Below are 24,022 nucleotides of genomic sequence, written 5' to 3'. Positions count from 1 at the left end.
TAATTGAATGTGGGGAAGGTATTCTCACCTGGGTTATTCTGTTGACGCTCCCCTCGCCAGATTCTGCCTCTTCCCCTACTCCTCGATGGGTAGAAAGGCGTTTGTCTGCATTCTTCCTGATCACGCCAACTTGCTCTGTCTTGAAAGGATCGATTGAATTGGAAGCAGCCAGCCGAGCGACCCCTGCCTCTGCTGGCCCGTCCAAAAATCTGCCTCCCGAAAACTCTCTTAAGAGATGCCTGCGCCTTATCCAAGGCTGCGTAAGAATTTACAAATTTGGTGAGCTCTTTGATGAAAGAGTCCCCAAACAACTTTCCTTTCGCCGATGTGACTGACTCTGAGGAAGCTAATTCACTTAATTTAGGATCGATCTTTACTAAAAAAGATCTCCTCCTTTCAGTGATTATAGCATGATTAGAATTCCCCAACATGCATATCGCCCTTTGGGCCCATCCGATAAGAATAGCTGGGTCAATCGGTTCCCCTTTTGCTTTTGCTTCTTCTCCCATTTGGAGAATCTTTGTGAGGGGTCCTGTAATGGCAAGCATCTTATCCTGGCATGATCGCCAGGATCTATCAAGACCCTTCCTCACATCTTTTGAAAACTTGCTCATAAAAGTTATCATTTTTTCATCTATAACAGGTGTATCGGCTGCACCTTCAGGGAGGAGTGGTCTGGGGCATTCCGCCCTCATCTTGCTTCTAGCCTCTTTGGCCAGCGGTGCCCTCAGGCGTTTCTTTAAATATGCCGTAATTCTTTTGGGTGGTACCCATTCTGACGATCTGGGATGGATCAGTGCTTCCGGATCGAAATCCTCATCATCCGCACCATCCTCAGCCTCCTCCTTCTTTCTTTTCTTTGATGCCTCATGGCTTTCCTCTCCTGATGAGGATATCGATAACACTTCCTCCTCTTCAGGATATTCCTCCCAATCATTCTCACCCTCATCTGAGGTATCGGAAGATGATTCTCGTCCCCTGCTAGGCACCGTCTTACCCTTTCTCTTCTTTTTACCACCTTTCTTCTTCGGTGGGGAGCCCGGGTGGGTGTGGGCTTCTTCCGCCCTACGGGCTGATTTACTGCCCCCTTTGGATTTCATCCGTGCCTTAAGGCCCTTGACCTCCTCCAGGCCCTGAGAGAATCGGAGCCAATCCTCCATCAGCGTTGTTTGCTGAGGATTATGTCCCAGTGAAGCCCCCAGGGCTTTATGGAAGACATCAGTCATGTCTGAGTGGCTCCTCTTTTGGCAAACACTAGCCTTCCACTCATCACTGGAAGAACTCATAATTCTCAGGCCCTGGGGAGTTATGAGAAATGTGTATGTTATGACTATTATATATATATATATATATATATATATATATATATATATATATATATATATATATATATATATATATATATATATATATATATATATATACCAGGGGCCTCCAAACTCTCTCAGTACAGAGAGTCAAATCGTAAAGTATTTGAAAAATATCTTCCCTGGTTCTGATTATGTCACAGATATAATGATAATATCAAATTACAGGTTTTACCTGGGACTGTGCCCGTAGAAGGTGCAGTATCAGCTGATAGCCTGCAGGGGCGCTGTTGAGCTCTTGAACAGGACGCTACGTTCGTACGATGCGTGCTGTTTGAGATCAAATGAGCAATAAAAGATTGCTCTTTCACTGGAGCAATACCCACTCGTGTAAACACCTGAAGCAGTTCGAATTCGGAATGAAAAGCGAAGGAGCGACCCCCGGAACTACGCGGTCCCGTCGCGCTCTCCCTTCCGTTATGCAGTGCCCTCTCTGACGGATCGGAGGAGCTGCGGCCGCCGGTGCACCAGCCCCGTCGCGGCCGCAACTCCCTAGAGCCGCCTACTCGTAGCGGATATGCTCCGCCTGAATAAAGAAAGCACGCGCGTGTCACACGAAAGTTATAAATTGTCAATTCACCTACACAACACTTCAGACTAAATAAACCGAAAAAAGTACTTAACTCACTGTTGAGCAGCAAAGAAAGAGGAGGAATAGAAAGAGGACAAGAGCTTTTATTTGAGGACTGTTTTTTGATTGGTTACTTAAATCACATGGTCAGTTTGAAGACCAATGGAGATGGACTACAAAACTTAAAAACTTCATGGTTATTGTAGTTTTTTATTAGTTTTGTATTGTTGTTTTCATATTGTTTTTTCTTTGCTGCTGAACAGTAAAGATGTAGAGAAAGCATAATCCGAGCCTTCAGTCTTGACATAGAATTCCTATAGGTTGCTCGAGAATGGGCCTAGCGCCAGGATAGGTCTGTGAGTCTCGCGATGACTGGCTTAGTCGGCACAATATCATACCAGGAACCGACCACAGCCAGGGTGGGAAGTAGGTTAATTCCCCTGAAAAGATCCGTTCTTCTGCAGGTTGGCGATGGATGCAGAAGCAGGTATCTCTGAGCACTTAGAAGTTAATGGTGCAACCTTGCAAAGTCCTAAAGGCTTTCCAAATGGCTTGCATACTCCAGACTGCAACCCCAAAATGAATTTGCACCTCAACTGCAAAAACCCAAGCCCCCAACTTGGCTTCCAGCGTATTACATGGAAATATCTTTCACAAGTATCTGTGTTAGTTGCTAATGCAGTGGTCTTCAAACTGGGGGCCTCCGAGGATGTCAGGGGTGTGTGGGTGCCAAGACTCTTTAAACAGGGATTAAGATGCTTGTTTTTACTATAGAAAAAGGATTAAAGGGTGGCTGCTTTAAATAGGAAATGATAAGCAAGAGCATTGCTCCAGATAAGATTTTGAGGTGGGAGTATTTTACTCCCTATTTTTAAACTTTGAGAGTAAATGTGATTTTAAGAGAGTAAAAATGACTTTTCTCCTTTGCAAGAGAGTAAAATGTAGGTCACATCCAGCCGACGTGTGCCAAAACTATATGGACATCATTACTATGCGGCAGCTTTCTGCATTGACAGAATACACCTTTCATAATTTCTCTAATGTCTGGCCATTTGATCTCTCCTCTATATATTTAAATGTTGAAAACACAAAAACCTAGCCAATTACATAGTAAAGCAAACATGAATTTTATTGTCTGTTTGGAGGTTCGATAACAGAATTGTCTTTTGATGTCTAATGAAAGTCCTCATTTCCTGGAGCTATTACTACCTAATGGTATGCCAATGTTATGATACAACAGTGCAGAGAGGCACAGACTCCATGCTAAATTCCATATCTAATCTAATGGTCAACTGGTTATTTATATAGCGCTTTTGGCAAAGCGCTGTACATAGAACATATTTATCACAATAATCACCAAACCAAAGTTGGTACTCCTTTATCGACCTCGAAAGGATGGAAGACTGAGTTGGCCTTGCCGGGATTCGAACCTACAACCTACAGATCATGCATAGATTACAGCAATGAGCACTCAACCGGCTGAGCTATCTTATTGGCTGACATCCTTCAGAGGTCGGTTAACTGAGTATCGACTGAGGTATAATAATCACAGTAGCTAGAGGTTGGACGAACCATTTATGAAGCGCTATATACATTTAAATACCTATCTGGATTATCAATGGGACAGGTTTTGCTGAGTTTCTATTTCAATTACCAATGTAACTTTCCTTTGTTTGTTTATGAACAGCGCTTGCACTTCCTGGAGAGTTAGGTTTTAGATGTTTTAATTTTAGTCTTGAAGATTTGAGAGGCTAGAACACCTGTGATTGGTGTAATGACAATCACTCATACTTGAGCAAAGACTCTGCTGCCACTGACCATTTATAGTAATGTACCCCTTTGACTGCAAGGTTGAATGGATGTAAACTATACTGTGCACAGTTATCATTTTACACACTGTTTTTATAATTAGAGTGTAAATTAAATTATAAGTGTAAAAATGAGCTGCCTCTGCATGATTATGCACAGAGCACCGGAACTCTGAAAAATACAACTGTGCAATACTGGTTTGCTTTCACCGCAAACATTTTTTTTTTAAAAAGCATCATTAGCTACAAAATATTGATTCTCAATTGATACTTAGTTTTGCATCTTATTAATCATACAATGCTAAAATTCTAGGAAAATATGCACAGTGCTTCTGAAGCTGAATGGAAAGAAACCATTCCTTTTATCACAGTGTGCAGTTTCTTTTTTTGAAAGGCTTCAGAGAAATACATTCTGTTTCAGAGGTGGCTTGCAATTACATCCATGTAGATGAAAATCAAAAGAAGCCTTCTGGTTTCTGTCAAGTAACCTGACCTTTGCACTGCCCTCTGCTCTAAACCTGTGTGTAAATGTACACAGGAAAATAATAAAGCTGTCGTATTTACAAGATTTCCATGCGTAAAAAGGCCTTGTACACACCTTATCTGGAGGCCTCAGCAAGAGTCAATCTGCTTACATTTTAAAATGCATGTGGCCCCTCTGGACTTTCATTGGGACCCCTAAGGGTGACCCAGAACAAATATTTGTACTTAAGGTGGAGATCGGTGTGAATAATACCACTCTGTTGACGTCATATTGCTTTACCATTCATAACCGCGCATAATCGTTTTAACAATGGGTGTGTTGGCTGTATCATTGCTCTAATGCAAAGTAGCCCTTTCTTATAAGCACGCAGGTATTAATAGCAGTGGGGCCTAGCTCCAAACCTATCGCCTCCATGGTGGTGCTTTGGGCAAGCCCCAGAATCCTCCTCCGTACTGTTTTGTTTACCAATTTAACGTGATTTTCTTAACTGGCCTCTGAGCTTGTCCTGGGAGGATAGCTCAGTGGCAACGTGCTTGCCTTAGAAACAGGACAACACGCAGCAACACAGGTTCGATCCCCAGGTCTGCCCTTAGAAATCTCTGGGTATTAATCGCGTTATGAAAACGCAACTACAACATATTCATGTAACGGTGCCTGATGCCCCTGGGCTGTGTGAGCGCTTTAAAAATGCTGAAAAATAAACCCTATGTAAGGGTAGATGCTAAACTCTGCTTATAGGCCAGTTCACTTACAAGGGAGGGCCTCATTACGAGTTTGGCGGTACAGAGAACAGTGGAGGTGATTCTGTTACCTCCATTTGTCCCACACTGCCAAACTATGGTATAACTACCGGGTGGTAATTTCGTCTATTTTTGGAGGTTAAGTGGAGGAGCTACCGTAGATCCTCCACTCTACCTCCAAAAATCATCAGAATTACAACACCGTAATTCCGCCGGTGGTCATGCTGCCAAAAATCTGCAATGGCATTTACACTTCCTACCACCACCTGTAATCCCGTGGTAAATCCACGGGACCAAATGGCAGCAACAGTAATACCGCTTGAGCTATACCAGCAGACTTACCGCCGGAATACCGCCGAACTCGTGATGAGGCCTTGTAGTGCCTCACACTTATGATGCATATACTGCCCCTCTCACTTATAAAGGGCCCAGGACTGTTTGAGGACGCGTGCCCTGGTCTACACCATTGAAGTGTGCTTGTGCATCACACCGGATGCAGACCCTTTCAAACCTTGGCCTCTTTGATGGGACTGCCCAGTAGCAGCACTGCTGGGCAGAGTCGGTACTGCCTCGTCAAAGTAGGGCAACTCTCCAGAGAAGTGCTAACAGCGTGTCGCCATGGGTGGGGGCAGGGGTGATTTCAGACTCGGTGACCCTTCATTCCTAGGCTCTCTGCTGAAACGAGGAAAAAAGCACCTGTATTCTTCGCACAAACCCACATGGGCGTGCCCTCATAAACCACATGTTAAACGCTCTACGCTGAAAACGTCAGACCTACTGGCTTTAACAATAATGTGTCTTGTGTTTAACTTTGCCACTTTTCTGTAGATGTGAAAGTTTATTGAAAATATAATCTGGCCATATTGGAGGGGCCTGGAGGTGTTCAGCGTTCATTATAACACGTTCTCAAAACGGCGCCTATTGTCTTGGCATCCGGGGGTGGGGGGCTTGGGGGTGGCAGATGGTACTCAGAGCCATCCTTCCCACATCCGGCTTTTTGGCATATGGCGGAGGATGGCACTCTGACCTCTCCCAATCCGCCTCCCGGAACAACATGAACTTTCTGTGACCCTTGACGTCACCGTTGTCTGGTCAGGCAGCTCATAGGAGAGGGGGCGTCTGAGGCAATGACGCTCGTGCCACCCCACCGACGCCCCCCACCCCCAAAACGCGGACCCAGCCTTGGACAAGAAATGACAATGCTGAAATAAGGCAACAAACTAGAGAGAGGTCCAGAAAACTGAATATGCCAGACAAATCTGTGAAAATATATGCCTTCTCCCTGAAACATAAGATAAAACGAATCGATGTGTGGCAAGAAAATGTTTACAATTGTGAAAATATAATTTGTTTGTGCGAATTGGTGGGTTTCCACGTTTTTTGAAACTGAACGTTTTGCTTTGGTGAGGAAAAAAGAGATATTGCACAGGCAAGTGCATCCCAAGGCGTGCATTGTACCTCTGTCGTGGCAGGTTAACTGCACGTGACTGTTGCATGCACACCTCCTGATGAAGCCCAGTGAGATCGAAACATGAAACATACACGAATGTCCTTTATATTTCTGACTGTGGTGTTCTTTTTAATGTTCCCCACCAGACCCGGACCAGAGTGATGGCCGTGGGGTCTGCGTGCAGCGAGCTGTGTTCTAGTGGCGAGTCTGCAACCTTTGCTTATCCAGATGTTTTCAACTACAACACCCATCTGCACTAGACCGTGTACCCAGTGGCGAGGGATCATGGGAGCGGTAGTCCAAAGCCTCTGTGGATGCAGAGGTTACAGACCCCTGCTCTAGTGAGATCCAGAGTAAAGTGGGATAAGCCCTCATCGAAGTGGGGCGTATATATGATTGCTGAAGACCCACAGCTCCGGGATGCACCCCCAAAAGAGATTATCCACGCCCAAGTCTAGGCACCTCAGCAGAGGAGGTGTACCTCTCTGCACCCTCGCTCCTAAATGCTGGCTTAACCCCGCCCTGCCTCCCCAGATAAGATCAGCTCCCACCCATGTCCCATTGGGGAAAGCCCCAGGGGGTCGCGCGTACATTAAGGTATGAGAACTCCCAAGCAACAGCTCAGGAATAAGCACCAACGCTGACATGCGCCTCGAAGCCCTGTAGGTGACAGTGTGGGCTGGCCACATATTAACAAAGAAACATGGACAATAGATCTTAAGTGTCATCAACACCCTGGCACGTGCATTGGACCACGGATAGCCTGAGGGCCCCTTCCCATCGCAGCAAAGCCTTTAAGCCCCCAGATGAGTGTTCATTTGGAAAGCGATTAAGAGTAGCCCAGGGGGCCCTATTCACATGGACAGGGCTCGATATTCCTTCACGCGCAGCTGATGTAGCCTTCAATCCTAGGTGCTGGCCCTGGCAGTAGCTGCTGTGAAGTCATAAAACAACTGTCGCAGGTTCGAATCCCGGCAAGGCCAACTCAGCCTTTCATCCTTCTGAGGTCGAGAAATGAGTACCAATTTCGGTCGGGTGATATTGTATGTAAATATGTGCTCTGTAAAGCGCTTTGGGTTAAGGCGCTATATAAATAACACACCATTATCATTAGCTGTAATAAGTTATTGCAGATGATGTCATAAAGCGTCTGTAATACATAATTACAGCCCGCATCGATTTCACAAAGTGGCCGTTTATATTAAGATTGTGGTGAGAGACGTATAAGGTTACACCAGTAATCTTTGTTGTATATTATTATTCCATGTGTCCCATATACTACTTGTCATCAATAATGCGGAACAGCCTTATATATCCATAGGGGGGGCAGCCCAACTGTTGATTTATGTTATAATCGCCGAGTGGTATTCTGGGGGAACTCCGCCACCACACAAGGAAACACTGGGTCTGGAGTCTTGTCCTTTATAGGGGGGGGGGGGGGTGGGGGGAGCACTGAACTGCGTTCTGATTTGGAATGTCCTTAGAATGAACAGTTGGGGGGCACCGTAGGTTGTATATTATGCACACAATTGTTTGTACTTCACGGGTCCCACACTGCAGGAGACCTCTTGCAAGAGGCAGTCCCCACAGTGGAGTGAGGGGGTGCCCAGAGCACACCCCGCCCTGGCTGGGCATTGTATTGTCAGTTGAGATGAGGCCCTTCCTCCCCTCCCACTTCGCACGGCCACCCACCCGCGTGCACACGTGCAAGTAACACAGGAAACCCCATGATACCAGCAGCTGTGTGGCCTGCTCCTCTGCACGGAAGGGCCCAGGCTGCTGAGAGCGACACGGGAGTTGTCCTCCCACGGGTAGCGGCGGCACGCTGGCACCTGAAGAGGGTGGCATGTGGAGAGGGCCCACACAGCGGACGGAGGCGAGGCGCTGAGTGGGAGCGAGCTGGGGCAGCAGGTAAGCCTCGCCGGACCCTCTTCCTGGCACTCTCATGATGTGGGCGTCCATGCGCCGGCCTTCAGCCGAGACCCGCTGTAGCCATCGTGCTGCTCTGCCCCGCCCTCGTCTGCATAGGACACAGGGTGACCACTGCCCAGGGCAAATAACGAAAATGCGCGCCAACGCGTGCAGGCCAACTATGCCCCTCGGCACGGGCACTGCCAGTCTGTAGGGGGCATTTCACCGCTCTCCCTGGACATTTCTTCCCTTTTCTCTCTGGCTGGCAGCCATCACCCCCTGCACACCTCTCCTTTGGTATCTTTCTGGGGCACTCTGTACCAGTCTGGCTGTACACATTTACTTCCCTCCTCTCTCTCGCGCTCCTGTCTTCTGAATCTACTACCCACTCCTTTCTGCCCCCTTCTTCTTCTTCCTCTGCCTACTCCCCGCTCTCTCCTCATCCCCTTCCACGGCACTTTCTTATGTTCGGAAGTTTTCCCCCTCTTTCTCTGCCCTCTCTTCCTTGTTCCCCTTCTACAGCATTTTCTTACGCTTTGAAGTGAGTCTTTTCCCCTCTTTCTCTGCCCACTGCCCTCCATTCCCAGGTTCCCTCCTACAGCACGTTCTTACGTTCTGAAGTCTTTCCCCCCTCTTTCTCTGCCCACTGCCCCCTCTTCCCTGTTGCCCTTCTACAGCACTTTCTTACGTTCTGAAGTTTTTTCCACCCTTTTTCGCTGCCCACTGCCTTCTCTTCCCTGGTCCCCTTCTACAGCACTTTCTTACGTTCTAACCCCCCCCCCCCTCTCTTTCTCTGCCCACTGCCCTTTCTTCCCTGGTCCCTTCTACAGCACTTTCCTACGTTCTGAAGTCATTCCCTCCCCTTTCTCTGCCCACTGCCCTCCCTTCCCTGGTTCCCTCATACAGCACTTTCTTACGTTCTGAAGTCTTTCCCCCCTCTTTCTCTGCCCACTGCCCCCTCTTCCCTGTTGCCCTTCTACAGCACGTTCTTACGTTTTGAAGTCTTTTCCCCCTCTTTCTCTGCCCACTGCCTTCTCTTCCCTGGTCCCCTTCTACAGCACTTTCTTACGTTCTAACCCCCCCTCTCTTTCTCTGCCCACTGCCCTTTCTTCCCTGGTCCCTTCTACAGCACTTTCCTACGTTCTGAAGTCATTCCCTCCCCTTTCCCTGCCCACTGCCCTCCCTTCCCTGGTTCCCTCATACAGCACTTTCTTACGTTCTGAAGTCTTTCCCCCCTCTTTCTCTGCCCACTGCCCCCTCTTCCCTGTTCCCCTTCTACAGCACTTTCATACGTTCTGAAGTTTTTTTCCACCCTTTTTCGCTGCCCACTGCCCTCTCTTCCCTGTTCCCCTTCTACAGCACTTTCTTACGTTCTAACCCCCCCCCTCTCTTTCTCTGCCCACTGCCCTTTCTTCCCTGGTCCCTTCTACAGCACTTTCCTACGTTCTGAAGTCATTCCCTCCCCTTTCTCTGCCCACTGCCCTCCCTTCCCTGGTTCCCTCATACAGCACTTTCTTACGTTCTGAAGTCATTCCCTCCCCTTTCTCTGCCCACTGCCCTCCCTTCCCTGGTTCCCTCATACAGCACTTTCATACGTTCTGAAGTTTTTTTCCACCCTTTTTCGCTGCCCACTGCCCTCTCTTCCCTGTTCCCCTTCTACAGCACTTTCTTACGTTCTAACCCCCCCCCCTCTCTTTCTCTGCCCACTGCCCTTTCTTCCCTGGTCCCTTCTACAGCACTTTCCTACGTTCTGAAGTCATTCCCTCCCCTTTCTCTGCCCACTGCCCTCCCTTCCCTGGTTCCCTCATACAGCACTTTCTTACGTTCTGAAGTCATTCCCTCCCCTTTCTCTGCCCACTGCCCTCCCTTCCCTGGTTCCCTCATACAGCACTTTCATACGTTCTGAAGTTTTTTCCACCCTTTTTCGCTGCCCACTGCCATCTCTTCCCTGTTCCCCTTCTACAGCACTTTCTTACGTTCTGAAGTCGTTTTCACCCCTCTTTCTCTGCCCACTGACCCCTCTTCCCTGGCCCCCTTCTACAGCACTTTCTTACTTTCTGCAGCGTTTTCTCCCTCTTTCTTTATCCACTCTAGACTGGAATCCTTCTACAGCACCTTCCTAGGAGCACTTTCTCTCCCCTTTCACCCTCTACTACTCACTCTTTCCTGGTGTCTTTCTATAGCACTTTCTTAGAAGCACTTTTTACATTATGCAGCGTTCTCTCCGCCTTTCACTACCTACTGCCGCTCTTGCCTGGTCTCCTTCTGCAGCACTTTCTTATTTTCCGCTGCCTTTTTTCCCTCTTACCCCGCCCACTGCCCACTGTTTCCTGGACCCCCTCTACAGCACCTTCTTAGAAGCACTTTCCTACATTCTGCAGCATTTTCTCTATCCACTGCCCACTTTTTTTGTGATTCCCTTCTACAGCACTTTCTCACATTCTGCAGGTGTGCTCCCACCTTCTCTCCAGGTCTTGTATTAGATTCCAACCCTCCCCCACAATCCACTTCTTTACTTTGCTCTTTGCCCTTCCTCCTCCTTTCCTTTGCCCCCTGTCTTTCTGCTTTACTTTGCTCTTTACCTCTTTTCCTTCGCTCTTTGCCCCTCTCCTACTTTCCTTTGCTCTTTGCCCCCTCTCCTTCTGCTTTCCTTGGCTCTTTGCGCCTCTCCTTTTGCTTTCCTTTGCCCCCTCTAAGTCGCTTTGCTCTTTCCCCCGTCCTTCTGCTTTCTTTGCTCTGTGCCCCCTCTCCTTCTGCTTTCCTTTGCTCTCTCCCCCCTCTCCTTTTGCCTTCCTTTGCTCTTGGCCCCCTATCCTTCTGCTTTCCTTTGCTCTTTTGCCCCCTCTACTTTTGCTTTCCGTTGCCCCTCTCCTTCTCCTTTTCTTTGCTCTTTTCCCCTCTCCTTATGCTTTCCTATGCACTTTGCCCCTCTACTTCTGTTTTCTTTTGCCCCTTCTCCTCTTTGCCCCCTCCTTCTCCTTTCCTCTGCCCTCTCTCCTTCTCCTTTTCTTAGCTCTTTGCCCCTCGCCTTCTGTTTTCCTTTGCTCTCACCCCCTATCCTTCTAGTTTCCTTTGCTCTTTGCCCCCTCCTTCTGCTTTCCTTTGCTCTTTTGCCGTCTCTCCTTCTGCATTCCTTATATCTTTGCTCCTCTCCTTTTGCTTTCCTTTGCACTTCTCCTTCTGCTTTCCTTTGCCCCTCTCAGTCCCTTTGCCCCGTCTCCTGCTGCTTTCTTTTGATCTTTGGCGTTGCGCCTCCTGCTTCCCTTTGCTCTTTGCCCCTCTCCTTCTGCTTTCCTTTGCTCCTTGCCCCCTATACTTCTGCTTTCCTTTACTCTTCGCCCCCTCTCCTCCTGCTTTCTTTTGCTCTTTGCCCCCTCTCCTTCTGCTTCCCTTTGCTCTTTGCCCCCTGTCCTGCTGTATTTTGCTATTTGCCCCCTCTGTTCTACTTTCCTTTGCTCTTTGCCCCTCTCCTTCTGCTCTCCTTTGCCCTTCTCCTCCTGCTTCCCTTTGCCCCCTCTCAATCCCTTTGCTCTTTTACCCTGTCCTTCTGCTTTCCTTTGCTCTTTGACCCCTCACTTTCTGCATTCGTTCCTTTTCTGTTTGACCTCTCTCCTTCTGCTTTCCTTTGCTCCCTCTCCTTCTGTTTTCCTTTTCTCCCCTCGCCTTGTGCTTTCCTTTTCTCTTTGCTCCCCTCTCCTGCTTTCCTTTGCTCTTTGCCACCCTCTCCTGCTTTCCTTTGCTCCTTCTCCTTCTCCTTTCCTTTGCTCGTTGCCCTCTCTCCTTCTGCTTTCTTTGGACTCCTCTCGTTCTGCTTTCCTTTGCTCTTTACCCTCAACCTTCTGCTTTCCTTTGATGAGTCCCCTCTCCTTCTCCTTTACTTTACACCCTCTCCTTCTGCTTTCCTTTGCTCCTTGCCCCTATACTTCTGCTTTCCTTTACTCTTTGCCCTCTCTCCTCCTGCTTTCTTCTGCTCTTTGCCCTCTCGCCTACTGCTTTCCTTTGCTCTTTACCCCCTCTCCTTCTGCTTTCTGTTGCTCATTGCCCCCCACCTTCTGCTTCCCTTTGCCTCCTTTCATGCTGTATTTTGCTAGTTCCCCCCTCTGTTCTACTTTCCTTTGCTCTTTGCCCCCTCTCCTTCTGCTTTCCTTTGCTCTTTTGCCCCCTCTCCTTCTGCTTTCATTAGCTCTTTGTCCCTTCCTTTTGCTTTCTTTTGCCCTTCTTCTGCTTCCCTTTGCCCCCTCTCAATCCCTTTGCTCTTTCCCCCCATTCTTCTGCTTTCTTTTGCTCTTTGCCCCTCACTTTCTGTGTTCCTTTTCTCTTTGACCCCTCTCTCCTTCTGCTTTCCTTTGCTCCCTCTCCTGCTTTCCTTTGCTCTTTGCTGCCCTCTCCTTCTGCTTTCCTTTGCTCTTTGCCCCCCCTCTCCTGCTTTCCTTTGCTCCTTCTCCTTTCCTTTGCTCTTGGCCCTCTCTCGTCCTCACTTCCTTTGCTCTTTGCCCTCTCCTTCTGCTTTCCTTTGATATGTGTCCCCTCTCCTTCTCCTTTACTTTACACACTCTCCTTCTGCTTTCCTTTGCTCCTTGCCCCCTATCCTTCTGCTTTCCTTTAATCTTTTCCCCCTCACCCCATGCTTCCCTTTACTCCTTGCCCCCGTCCTTCTGCTGTCTTTTGCCTGCTCTCTTTCGTCCTTTGACCCCGCTCCTTCTGCTTTCCTTTGCTCTTTGCCCCCCTCTCCTGCTTTCCTTTGCTCCTTCTGCTTTCCTTTGCTCTTGGCCCTCTCTCGTTCTCCTTTCCTTTGCTCTTTGCCCTCTCCTTCTGCTTTCCTTTGATATGAGCCCCCTCTCCTTCTCCTTTACTGCACACCCTCTCCTTCTGCTTTCCTTTGCTCCTTGCCCCCTATCCTTCTGCTTTCATTTACTTTTTGCCTCCTCACCCCATGCTTCCCTTTACTACTTGCCCCCGTTCTTCTGCTGTCTTTTGCCTGCTCTTTCTTCCTTTGATCCCTCTTCTTCTGCTTTCCTTTGCTCCCTCTACTTCTGCTTTTCTTTGATCTTTGCCCCCTCACCTTCTACTTCCCTTTACTCCTTCCCCCCTGTCCTTCTGCTGTCTTTTGCTCTTTGCCCCCTCTCCCTCTCTTCCTTGGTCCCCCTCTGCAGCACTTTCTTACGTTCTGAAGTCTTTTCCGCCCTCTTTCTCTGCCCACTGCCCCCTCTTCCCTGGTTCCCTTCTTCAGCACTTTCTTACTTTCTGAAGTCGTTTTCTCCTTTTTCTCTGCCCACTGCCCTCTCTTACCTGGTCCCCTTCTACAGCACCTTCTTACGTTATACAGCACTTTCTTACTTTCTGAAGTTTTTCACCCCTCTTTCTCTGCCCACTGCCCTCTCTTCCCTGGTCCCCTTCTTCAGCACTTTCTTACTTTCTGCAGCGTTTTCTCCGTCTTTCTTTATCCACCCTTCACTGGAATCCTTCTACAGCACCTTTCTAGGAGCACTTTCTCTCCCCCTTTCACCCTCTACTACTCACTCTTTCCTGGTGTCTTTCTATAGCACTTTCTTAGAAGCACTTTTTACATTATGCAGCGTTCTCTCCGCCTTTCACTACCTACTGCCGCTCTTTCCTGGTCTCCTTATGCGGCACTTCCTTATTTTCTGCTGCATTTTTTCTCTCTTACACCGCCCACTGCCCACTGTTTCCTGGACCCCCTCTACAGCACCTTCTTAGAAGCACTTTCCTACATTCTGCAGCATTCACTCTCTATTTTCCCCCTCACTTTCTGCTTTCCTTTTTTCCTTGCCCCGTACTTCTGCTGTCTTTTGCTCTTTGCCCCTCTGCTTCTGCTTTCTTTCGCCTCCGCTCCTTCTTTCTTTGATCCCTCTTCTTCTGCTTTCGTTTACTTCCTCTCCTTCTGCTTTCCTTTGCACTTTGCCCCTCTCCTTCTGATTTCCTTTACTCTTACCCTCTATCCTGCTTTCCTTTGCTCGTACTTCCATCTCCTTCTCATTTCCTGTGCTCTTTGCCCCCTCTTATTCTGCTTTCCTTTGCTCAGCTCTCCTTCTGCTTTCCTTTGCTCTTGGTCCCCTCTCCTTTACTTTGCTATTTGCCCCCTCTCCTCCTGCTTTCCATTGCTCTTTGCTGCCTCTCCTTCTGCTTTCTCTTGCCTCCTCGCCTTCTGCTTTCCTTTGCTCATTGCCCTCTCCTTCTGCTTTCCTTTGCTCTTTGCCCCCCTCCTTCTGCTCTCCTTTACTCTTACCCTCTATCCTGCTTTCCTTTGCTCGTACTCCCATCTCCTTCTCATTTCCTGTGCTCTTTGCCCCCTCTTATTCTGCTTTCCTTTGCTCAGCTCTCCTTCTGCTTTCCTTTGCTCTTGGTCCCCTCTCCTATACTTTGCTATTTGCCCCCTCTCCTCCTGCTTTCCATTGCTCTTTGCTGTCTCTCCTTCTGCTTTCTCTTGCCTCCTCGCCTTCTGCTTTCCTTTGCTCATTGCCCTCTCCTTCTGCTTTCCTTTGCTCTTTGCCCCCGTCCTTCTGCTCTCCTTTACTCTTACCCTCTATCCTGCTTTCCTTTGCTCGTACTCCCATCTCCTTCGACTTTCTTATGTGACGCTTGTTTCGCCCTCATTTTTGTCTTTGTTTCCACCCGTTGCTTCTCCTTTTTCCTTTATCCCTTTACTTTTATTTCATTCTCTTGCACTTTATTTCCCAGTTTTCATGATCTGTGCCTTTCCTTCTCTTCTCTAACCTCGTCCTGTCTATCACCCCATCTCCCGTTAACCTCCCTCTGCCCTTCAAACCTGTCTCACCCTTTCACTTTGGTTTCTCTTTAGTCTGATTTGATATTGTTCCCATATCGGTCCCATTTGGCGTTTTAGCGCCTGCCCACCCTCTCCCCTTCACCTCCCACCCCTCCACTCCCCTCAGCTCTGGCAAGCCTCTCCCTGGGGGGCTAATGGTCTATAGCCAAGGACTGCAAAGCTACAATTAAGTCAAGGTACATTTAGACTGACAGAGGTGCCGATGTTTCACATAGTAGACATGTTTGACATGGTAAAAGCATGGTACCCAGTCAATTTACCGAAAACATTTCAGAGTGGTACATTTCATTGCGAACAATAATACAGAAAAACACCGAAAATATTTAAATAAATATATATAGGTTAGTGGAGTAAGGGGATAAAATGGGTCGGGATGGGGTTGGGGTGGTGTTATAAGGATTGCACATTGATGGGCATGAGTGGGGGACTCCCCAAATAAAAAAAATAAAAACATTAGTTGTATTCCGGTATTTTGATCATGATGAAATGCACCACTCTGAATTTCTGTCGGTAAAACCACATATAACCTAGAGGCACGAGTCTATGCTGCCCGAAGAGTGTGGGGAGTCTTGTGGGAGATTTAAACAGACAGGTCAGCCTCGCCTTGTCTTCTGCTCCTGTCCGATTAGGGTTTCAGGTAAATACACAATCTGGAGACTGATTTACAGCTGCCTTTGCAGTGCCCTTTCACACTTGCGCCCAAGGCAGCTGCCCACTTCTCCCACTTCTAGAAACGGCCCTGCTCACCAGGACTTGTCTAGAGATCATTCAGTTTACAGTGCGGGGCTATACATACCGGAAATGTTTCTTGTGCATTCGGGGTCGTCTGTGGATCCACTTGCTCGGGGGGCTTAATGCAGAGTAGCAGCCCATGGATCTGTGGATAATACCAATGGGTGAAGTCCTTTCACACCCTCTTGCTTGCTTACTCAATCACTCGATTGCTCACATGTGCATCTGCTCACTTTCTGACTCGATTATTAACTCACTTGCTCATGAACTCATTCATTCACTCGCTTATGCTATAGCTCACACAATTGTTGGTTGTTCACTCTTTTACGCACTTCCTTGCTTACACAGTCACTCGTACATTTACTCATGCTATCTAAAATATATAGGGCCCGATTTCTGGAAATTTTGCCCGGTCCAAAGTGACTTTGCACTGCTGAAAAGTGACTTTGCACTGCCGACACAACCCCATATTCATGGAACTGTGCAAAGTGTATTTTTGCAGTGCAAAGTTATTATGTACTGCAAAAATGACCACTTACACTGACTTTGCACTGCAAAAATACACTTTGCAGTTCCATGAATCAGGGTTGTGTCGGCAGTGCAAAGTCACTTCTCAGCAGTGGCAAGTCACTTTGAACGGTGCAAAAAAACTCCACGAAATGAGCCCATATTTTTTAATGTATGCTTATTTATAATACAGACTAAATCACAGGCTTTTTAAAAATAAAACTTTCAACGCTATTTAAACTTTTTTTTATAATCCAGTCTACATCGCAGGCTTTTTAAAATAAAACATTCACTTATTTAAATTTTTTCGCATCTTCACTATCCCAAAAACTTCCCATTCATTCACTCCCAATTCATAAAAAAAATAAAAAAACATTAGCAAAGCATGATGAGACGTCCACCCTCTGTCCCATGTATGGAGTCTCTCACTGTAATGCAGCAAGACTGCCAGTCTTGGGGCTGGTCCGCCATGTCACTCAGAAGCATCCCTCCCTTTGGGCGGCTTAGTGCCCCCTGAGTTGCCACACTCTAAATGATTTCTTCCGTCACAGATTAGTGAGTCCCTCCCCAAGTCTACTGATCTGACCCCACAGGCCTTCAGAGTCCAAGTAATGTGAGTGCCCTCCTCGAGTGTTCCATGAGAGCACTCTCGTCACGTTATAAGGGCCTTGGAAGAATACGCAGCAGGGTATGTAGGGGTCGGGGGACGTCGACCCCACGTTGTTGAGGATGGCCTGTCGTGCAGGGGGGCACGGTGGGCCCATTGTCCAAGAGGCAGCCCAGGTTGCAATAACCAGTCCACGGCTCTACGCAAGTATTAGGCTCCTTCCGCCCGCTCACCACCTTTATAAACCTGGGTCACATGCTCATGCACGTGACCCATAACACGTGACTCAGCACGTGGGGCCGCGTGGCTCGTTACTGACGTCACAATCCGCCAGCTCAGCACCTTTATTAACCTAGGTCACATACTCATGCACGTGACCCATAACACATGACTCAGCACGGCCACATGGCTCGTTCCTGACGTGACAACAGGGCCCCCCTGCCAGCAAGGCCTAGTTGTCAGTGCCACTCGCGTTTCCTGTCTGTGTCACCATAGCTCTCAACTCACACGCTTTTGGCTGGTGTCACCCACCTTGTAAACAGCGGACTCACCTGCCAATCCTCCTGCATGTCCATTCATTTCAATGGGCCTCTCACCCCCCCCCCGCCCAAAAAAATAATCTGGTGTTTTTCACCCGCCTTTGCGACATAAATTGTTGAGGGCTATGCTGTTTAAAATGGGCAGTTCTAGCGCCATTCACCCGTGGGCCATTCACCCGCGGGCGTCCCTCCTAACAACCAGGCGAGCTCCAGTTGTTTTCCACTGAGGGTCCGGGTAACCGGGGTGCCACTTGGCTGCGGTTATATCCCATTTTATGAAAGTCGCCTGGTTGTAAATAGTACCTGTGTTTTACAGACTCCGAGTAAAAGTAAACTATGGACGGTGCCCTGTGCTCTTCTTCGAGCTGTTCAGCAATTCTTATGGCCCTTGAATTGATCAATCTAAGTGGGTGCATGCAATGGGTGGACAAGTGAAAGTATTGCCCTTCGATTTGGTGTGCATTGACTGGACTGGCTTTGCAGAACAGGCTTTCTATATGCAGTCCCATGTCCGCCTCCAGTCTGTGCTGAATGGAATTCCTGAGCCCGGCACCTTGTCCGCTTTTAGCTTTAGCTATATTTAAAACATCCACAGGTTACCCCCCCACCCCCCGCCAATAAACAACAGATTGCCCAAAAATACAATTTCCCTTGTTTCCGTGAAGGCTGCTTTGCTGCCCTGTGAGTGGCTTCATAAGGAATCGGCCAGGTCTCCTCCATCCAGCATGCTTACATCTACTCCGGGGGGTGGGGTGGGGGGAGTCGTTTGGGGATCAATTGCAGTAGCTTGGTCTTGCTCTTTCGCGAGTGTGACTGAGTGTGCTCTGCCACCTCAAGTGACGTGAAATATTCTCTAATGTCGATCCTAGCGCTCCTATGTGGGTTTTGCACATTTAAGTGTATGGGTGGCTGGGTGTGCATGTGTGTTTGTATGGTGAATGGTGTGTGCTTGTGTTTAATGCCTGGATTACTTATTGGTAATCTTCATTACTGATAGCCCTGCTCTTCCTCGTCCCAGTACCTGTGTATGAAGCACATTGCCTCATACACAAGTACTGGGACGTGCCTCATACACAAGTACTGGGACAAGGTAGAGGGACATGGAGGTAATGCCTGGCTTAGTTACCTGTAATCTTCTTTACTCATAGCCCTACTCTTCCTCGTCTCAGTATTTGTGTATGAGGCAATGTGTCTCATACGTAAGTACTGGGAGGAGGAAGAAGAACGTGGAGGTAATTGTGGGTTGAGGACCTGATTTTGAGAGTTGGAGTAGGAAGTTGAAGGGAGAGGGGACGTGGAAGGGAGCAGGGACATGGGAGGGGGTGTGGTGGTGCACAGCAGGGTGGGGGTTGTGCATTAAATCGAAATGGTCATACATGTCCAGGCTATGTGGAGATTGACTCTTTAATCACCTTAACAAACAGGCTCACCACTTAAGAAGAGAGTACACAACTGTAAATGAAGCAGGTTTATTGGACAAAGCACTGGGGAGCGGTTAGATGGTGTTGCAGGACCAAACTAACCCAAGTCTCAACAATACAATATCAGTTGGTATCTTGTATTCTTTTTTGCAACAATTAAAACACTCCCAGATACTCTATTACAAACCCCCCCAAATTTGATTGGACAAAAACTCTTCAAAGAAATTCAATCTCTCCCCGATTCTTCCATTTTCATTGGCCAGTCTTATCTTGATAGTCATTTTCAGTTCACATTCAGAACACAGCTCTTCTTTAGGATTCGTCCGTAGTAGGCCATGACATCAGTACATGATTAAACATTGGTATTGAAAACATAATTCATTGCCAGCAATAACTGGGCTAAGGCCTTTAACTTTAAGTATGCTTGCACATGGTCCTGCTGCCGTATTTTAGCAAATAGAGGAAAGCCTAAATAAACAGGATCTTCTTTGAACTACTGATTGCAATCTCAACTACCTCAGATTCCTGGTGCCTCTGAAGAACTACTAATTTATGCGACCACAACTCCAGAACATACAGCCTCTGATGACCTGTAAAAACAATTAACCACCTGACACCCTGGCCTCGGGCCTCATTTTTATTAGCACCAAACAAATGCCCAACCCCCTCTAGTGACTTCAATACAATGAGAGAAATAACATCTGTTTGTTAGGAAAGATAATTTTCCCTCCAGTTGTGCTCCCCCAACTTTTTGCTGCTGTTAAACAACATAGTCTGACTTTGCCAGGGGAGCCAGGCCTTATGCTGCACTCCTCTGGGCTTTTGCTCACTTTTTATGGGGAAACTGACATGCCCTTAAGACAGTCAGTACTGGGAGAGTTTGTATCCCTTGGTCCCTTTCCAATGTTGCAATTTTTCTGTAACATGTATGAAGTGTACAGTGTAACTTCCAGTACAGTACACTTGGGTCTCTTAGTCATTTCCAAAGGCCCTAGATACTCTCAAAGGATTTTGTAGGAGATGTGCATATGTGTCACGGAGAGGGCTGGTGGCAGCTTATCTTTTCATTTAATTTTAACCCTTTCCTGCCAGGTAAACCGCGATTACCGCGTTTGGCATGAATAGGTTGCCTGGCTTCAAAATGGCCATGTCACAAGGTTCTTTGTCCTGTCTTTTGGCCATCTTGCCCCTTCGCCTTCCCTAGGTTGAGCCGACCCGGGTCAGTCCTTATTTGGGCATGCATTTTCCCATAAAACGACAAGCTTTTGCGGGCTTCTGCATGCCTTGTGTGTGTGCCTCCAGGATGTGGGCTGGGGTGTCTGTCCCCAATACACATCCTGGGTGCCAGATAGTCTGGAGTGCTGTGAATGCCTGGGACCACTGTGGTCTGTGATTGGTCCACGTATGGTATGCCTGAATGTGATCAGATCGCCCATTGGGTCCTCTTCGTTTTGGCGCAAAGGAGATTCTGGATAAGAGAAGCCCCCAAACAGCCATACCATGTCGATCTCTGGAGTTCTCACTGAAAAAAGGATAGGATCCAAGTATCCTGAAGCTAAGAAGCCGAGTCGAGGAACCGCTGGTGACCCGCTGGATGATTTGGCACCCTGAGCCCGCTGTCGTCCTGTGGGACCCCTCTGCATCTGCTCATCCTAGAAGGTCTGTGAAGATGCTTCGACCCATTGGAATAGTGGGACCAACTATTCTCGGCACCTTCACTAAAACCTGCAAGTAAGCCTTCTCGGAAGTGTCCCTGGCCAACCAGTGGGCTGACCAGCTTACGCAGGACCTTTTCTCTGTCTCCGCCGCCGTTTCGAGGAGGGCCTCGAAACTTGGTATACTGCTAGTTCTGTGTTCACGGCACCCTCACACCGAATTCCGTACACTTGGCGTTCCCAGGTCTGAAGTGAGACGAGTGCACCAGAACCGGAGCATACGTGGTTACCGTGTCACCCAGCCGTGGTGACAAGCTTTGCAGGTGCGCTGCCTTTGTGCCCCTCTTGCCCCTGAAGCCTGCTGCAGTGAAACTGGCCTGATCCATCCACCAGGAGCAGAGAAATCGCCACTGTCCTGTTTGGAAATCATCGCTGTATCTTCGTCGCTGAAAGCCACAGAGCCGCCAAATTGCTGCACTTGAACCTGCAACCGAAGTGGACTCGACTGCCGAAGTTTGGTCCGGAGTGCGCCGGGGGTCGGTGAGTAATCACAACCCTAGCCGGTGGCCTCTAGCGCCTCCATCCATTTTTACACACGAGTGGCCCCTGGGGTCCCTCTCCTTTCTACTGATAGTGCAAACTAGTGAACTATTCCAAACTCTTGGAATCGACTCTGCCCTCAAGTGGAGACCCTCCTCGAATAGTGGGAACCTATTCTTCATCGCCTCACCCACCTTCCTGAGCTGTTAGAGACCCCTGAAGAGACACTGTTTTGCCCATTGGAAATACCGCGTGCACTTGCATTGCCTGTACTTTTGAGCATTAGGCTCCTCTCTTCTTAGGGACCGGACTGCCTCTTAGTTAGGAGTGCGTTGGATGTAGAAAGGGGCTAAAGCCTATTTGCACTGCCTGTTTCCTTCCCCTTTTAGGTTGTGTACCCACTTGGTGCTTTAACCCTTTAGACCCCATTGGTCTTGTATATATGTATTTTGATAGTATTGTGTTGGTCTAAATAGTATTACTGTGATTTGATTTTTGTGTTTGAAACTCAAAGGCCTTGAAATAAATGTATATGTATTTTTAATATATCTACACCTGACTGGGAGTGATTTGTAAGTGTCCTTACTCTGTGTGCTCATTGAGGTCTTTCAGTCACACTCACCCCTCCTGAGGCCTAGTCTTGACCGCCGCCAATCTACCTTGATTGGTCTGGCTTGTCCAGAAGATTACCCTGTTCCAAGATACTAGGCTGGCCTCCTGAACCTCTGCCCACCAGGTCAGAGTTCAGAAATCCATCTTAACACTGTTCCCTTGCAGGACTGTTAAATCATAAATCTTTTCCTGTTTGTAAGCTGACCTAGCTACTAGAGGACTCATTCCTCTTGCCGTCACGAATGTCCCATCTACTTAAAATTCATGTGCAGCAGCTAACCACAGAGATTAAAATGACTGATATACACACTTGTCTGACATCCAAAAACCTGAGAAAGTCAGTTTAAAAGTCAACATGCAGTTTGGAAGAGAGTCCCAACTACCATGTTTTTTACAAAGCACCCCGTGTGTAGATTGTGTTTATGTTGCATTTGCAGTTTGTTTTAATTTTGTATCTTTCTACATGTGTGAAGATCTAATATGCATACATTCTAAACAACTGTAACATTAAAAGTAACCCCCATCCATAATTAACTGCACTCAATACATATGGATTTGCACATATTTTCCCAATGTGCTGCCATCCACCTGTCATCAATATGGTGCGCGCAACATGAATCCCTCGTAATAATGGGGACCCTTCCTGACCACCTCGACATTCCCCCCCTTTAGTTAATACTTAACGAACAAATCACAATCATCTTCTTGAGGAACATCCTCACTCTCACTCTGGTCTCAATATGGGCATACACCTCCGCTGAACCAACCCAACTCAACCCCCCACCATTCCCGCAATCTACCTGCTGCTCCACACAAGCATGCCAGTTTGGTGGAGGACACAAGGCACCTTCAGTTTGAGTACCCATCTGGGGTGAAGTGGTGGTGGTGGCCCTAGCCTTGGTCAGGGTTACGGTGAGCATGGCAGCAACTGTTGGTAACTGGGCAAAGCAACAAAATAGGATCAGTTGGCAGGAACAAAAAAGAATAAGTAAAAAGACAAAAATAGGCATCAGAATCTTCCCACCAAGGCTCAACGAAGGAGGTACCCACGAGAATAAAGAATCAATCCATGAGTCGTCGGTGATCTCAGCCTCAGTTTCCATGATCACTTTCAGTTGAAGGAAGGCAATAATAGTTCATAACTGGCCACCTGGAGCCATTTGACATTGGCCACTGCTTGGGTGCCAGTTGCCAGGAGCAAGGTAAAGAAGGTCTCAGTGTGGCTAAACAGACGATATTGATCAGTAATGTCTGTTAAGGCCTGTGATGATGCTCCTGAGAGGTAGTTGGACCTTTTCCTACATTGTAATTGTCTGGGATTTTCACCACCCAACATAGTCTCTGGTTTGTCCATATACAGTAGTGAAGGGAAAGCAAGGGGCACAGGTGCGATTTCGGGCATTGGACGGGCCAAAATCAGGTGCTATTCAGGGATCATGAGAATGGCACATGAAGGGTAGAGAGACTGTACACCTCTTGCCAGGCTGGCGGCAACTGCCTGTACGCATTCTGTCCACAGGTCCAAAAGCTGTCTAGAAGAGCAACCGTGCATCCAGCCAAATCAGTGATGCGTAGCATGCAACTGCAGTTCCCGTTTGTGCCAGTGGGCACTGTGCCATTGCCCTTAAAACATAGAGAAAAATTGGTAAGTGTCTGTATCTTAACAGGTTTTTCGGGCTCTTTGAGCCATGTGCGATGCTGCAAATGATTTTCCATACTGTCCCACACTCTTGGTTTATTTGTGCCACCCCTTCTGAGAATCGCCTCATTCCTCCAGCTCTGCAACGCTTCACCCCTTGCTGTCATCGATTTTTAGAAGCTCCTTCCAAGATCAATTCGACTCTTTGAATACACCTAATATTTGTGTGTTCTGCACGCTCAGCCACTGAACAGTCATTGTCACTTGGTATGATTGATGCTGTAATTGACTGCCCTTTAAACTGCCCTCGACCCCGCACAGGGCTCAGTGCACTAGATGTTGTGCATCTGCTACCCCCACCTCACTCTGGATAAATACCCTAGGAACGCCAGAAACATCTCTACAGACATTACTACCTACCCCGTCACTTCCTGTCTCCTAAGCAAATCTGTGGTTGAGAGAACAAATCCTCTCTTTTTCCAGAGCTCCTGTTCTTCTCTAGAGGCTTTCACTTGTATTTCTGTTATTTGGCGCACAGAGACAGCGGTGTATGGGGCTGATAACTATACCTGTTGGGACACGATTTCCTTTTTCTAGGAATATGTGAAAGGAAAAATGCTGCTTCCTTCGC

The 24,022-nt window shown here is 47.8% G+C and overlaps 1 protein-coding gene across 1 annotated transcript in view; it reads left to right on the top strand.

Annotated features, from left to right (window-relative positions):
* The first annotated feature begins 8,142 nt into the window (after nt 1-8,142).
* LOC138503083 (platelet-activating factor receptor-like) overlaps nt 8,143-24,022 on the top strand; it is a 100,926-nt gene continuing 85,046 nt past the window's right edge. The window contains exon 1 of the mRNA XM_069622575.1: nt 8,143-8,331. The gene's annotated coding sequence lies outside the window, so the exon portion shown is untranslated. The remainder of the gene's footprint in view (nt 8,332-24,022) is intronic.

The sequence above is a fragment of the Ambystoma mexicanum genome, chromosome 11 (genome assembly GCF_040938575.1).
Source record: "Ambystoma mexicanum isolate Mex_15411 chromosome 11, UKY_AmexF1_1, whole genome shotgun sequence".
Taxonomy (NCBI): Eukaryota; Metazoa; Chordata; class Amphibia; order Caudata; family Ambystomatidae; genus Ambystoma; species Ambystoma mexicanum.
Note: the sequence above shows the minus strand (reverse complement) of the source record. Positions and strands in the feature narration are given on the sequence as shown.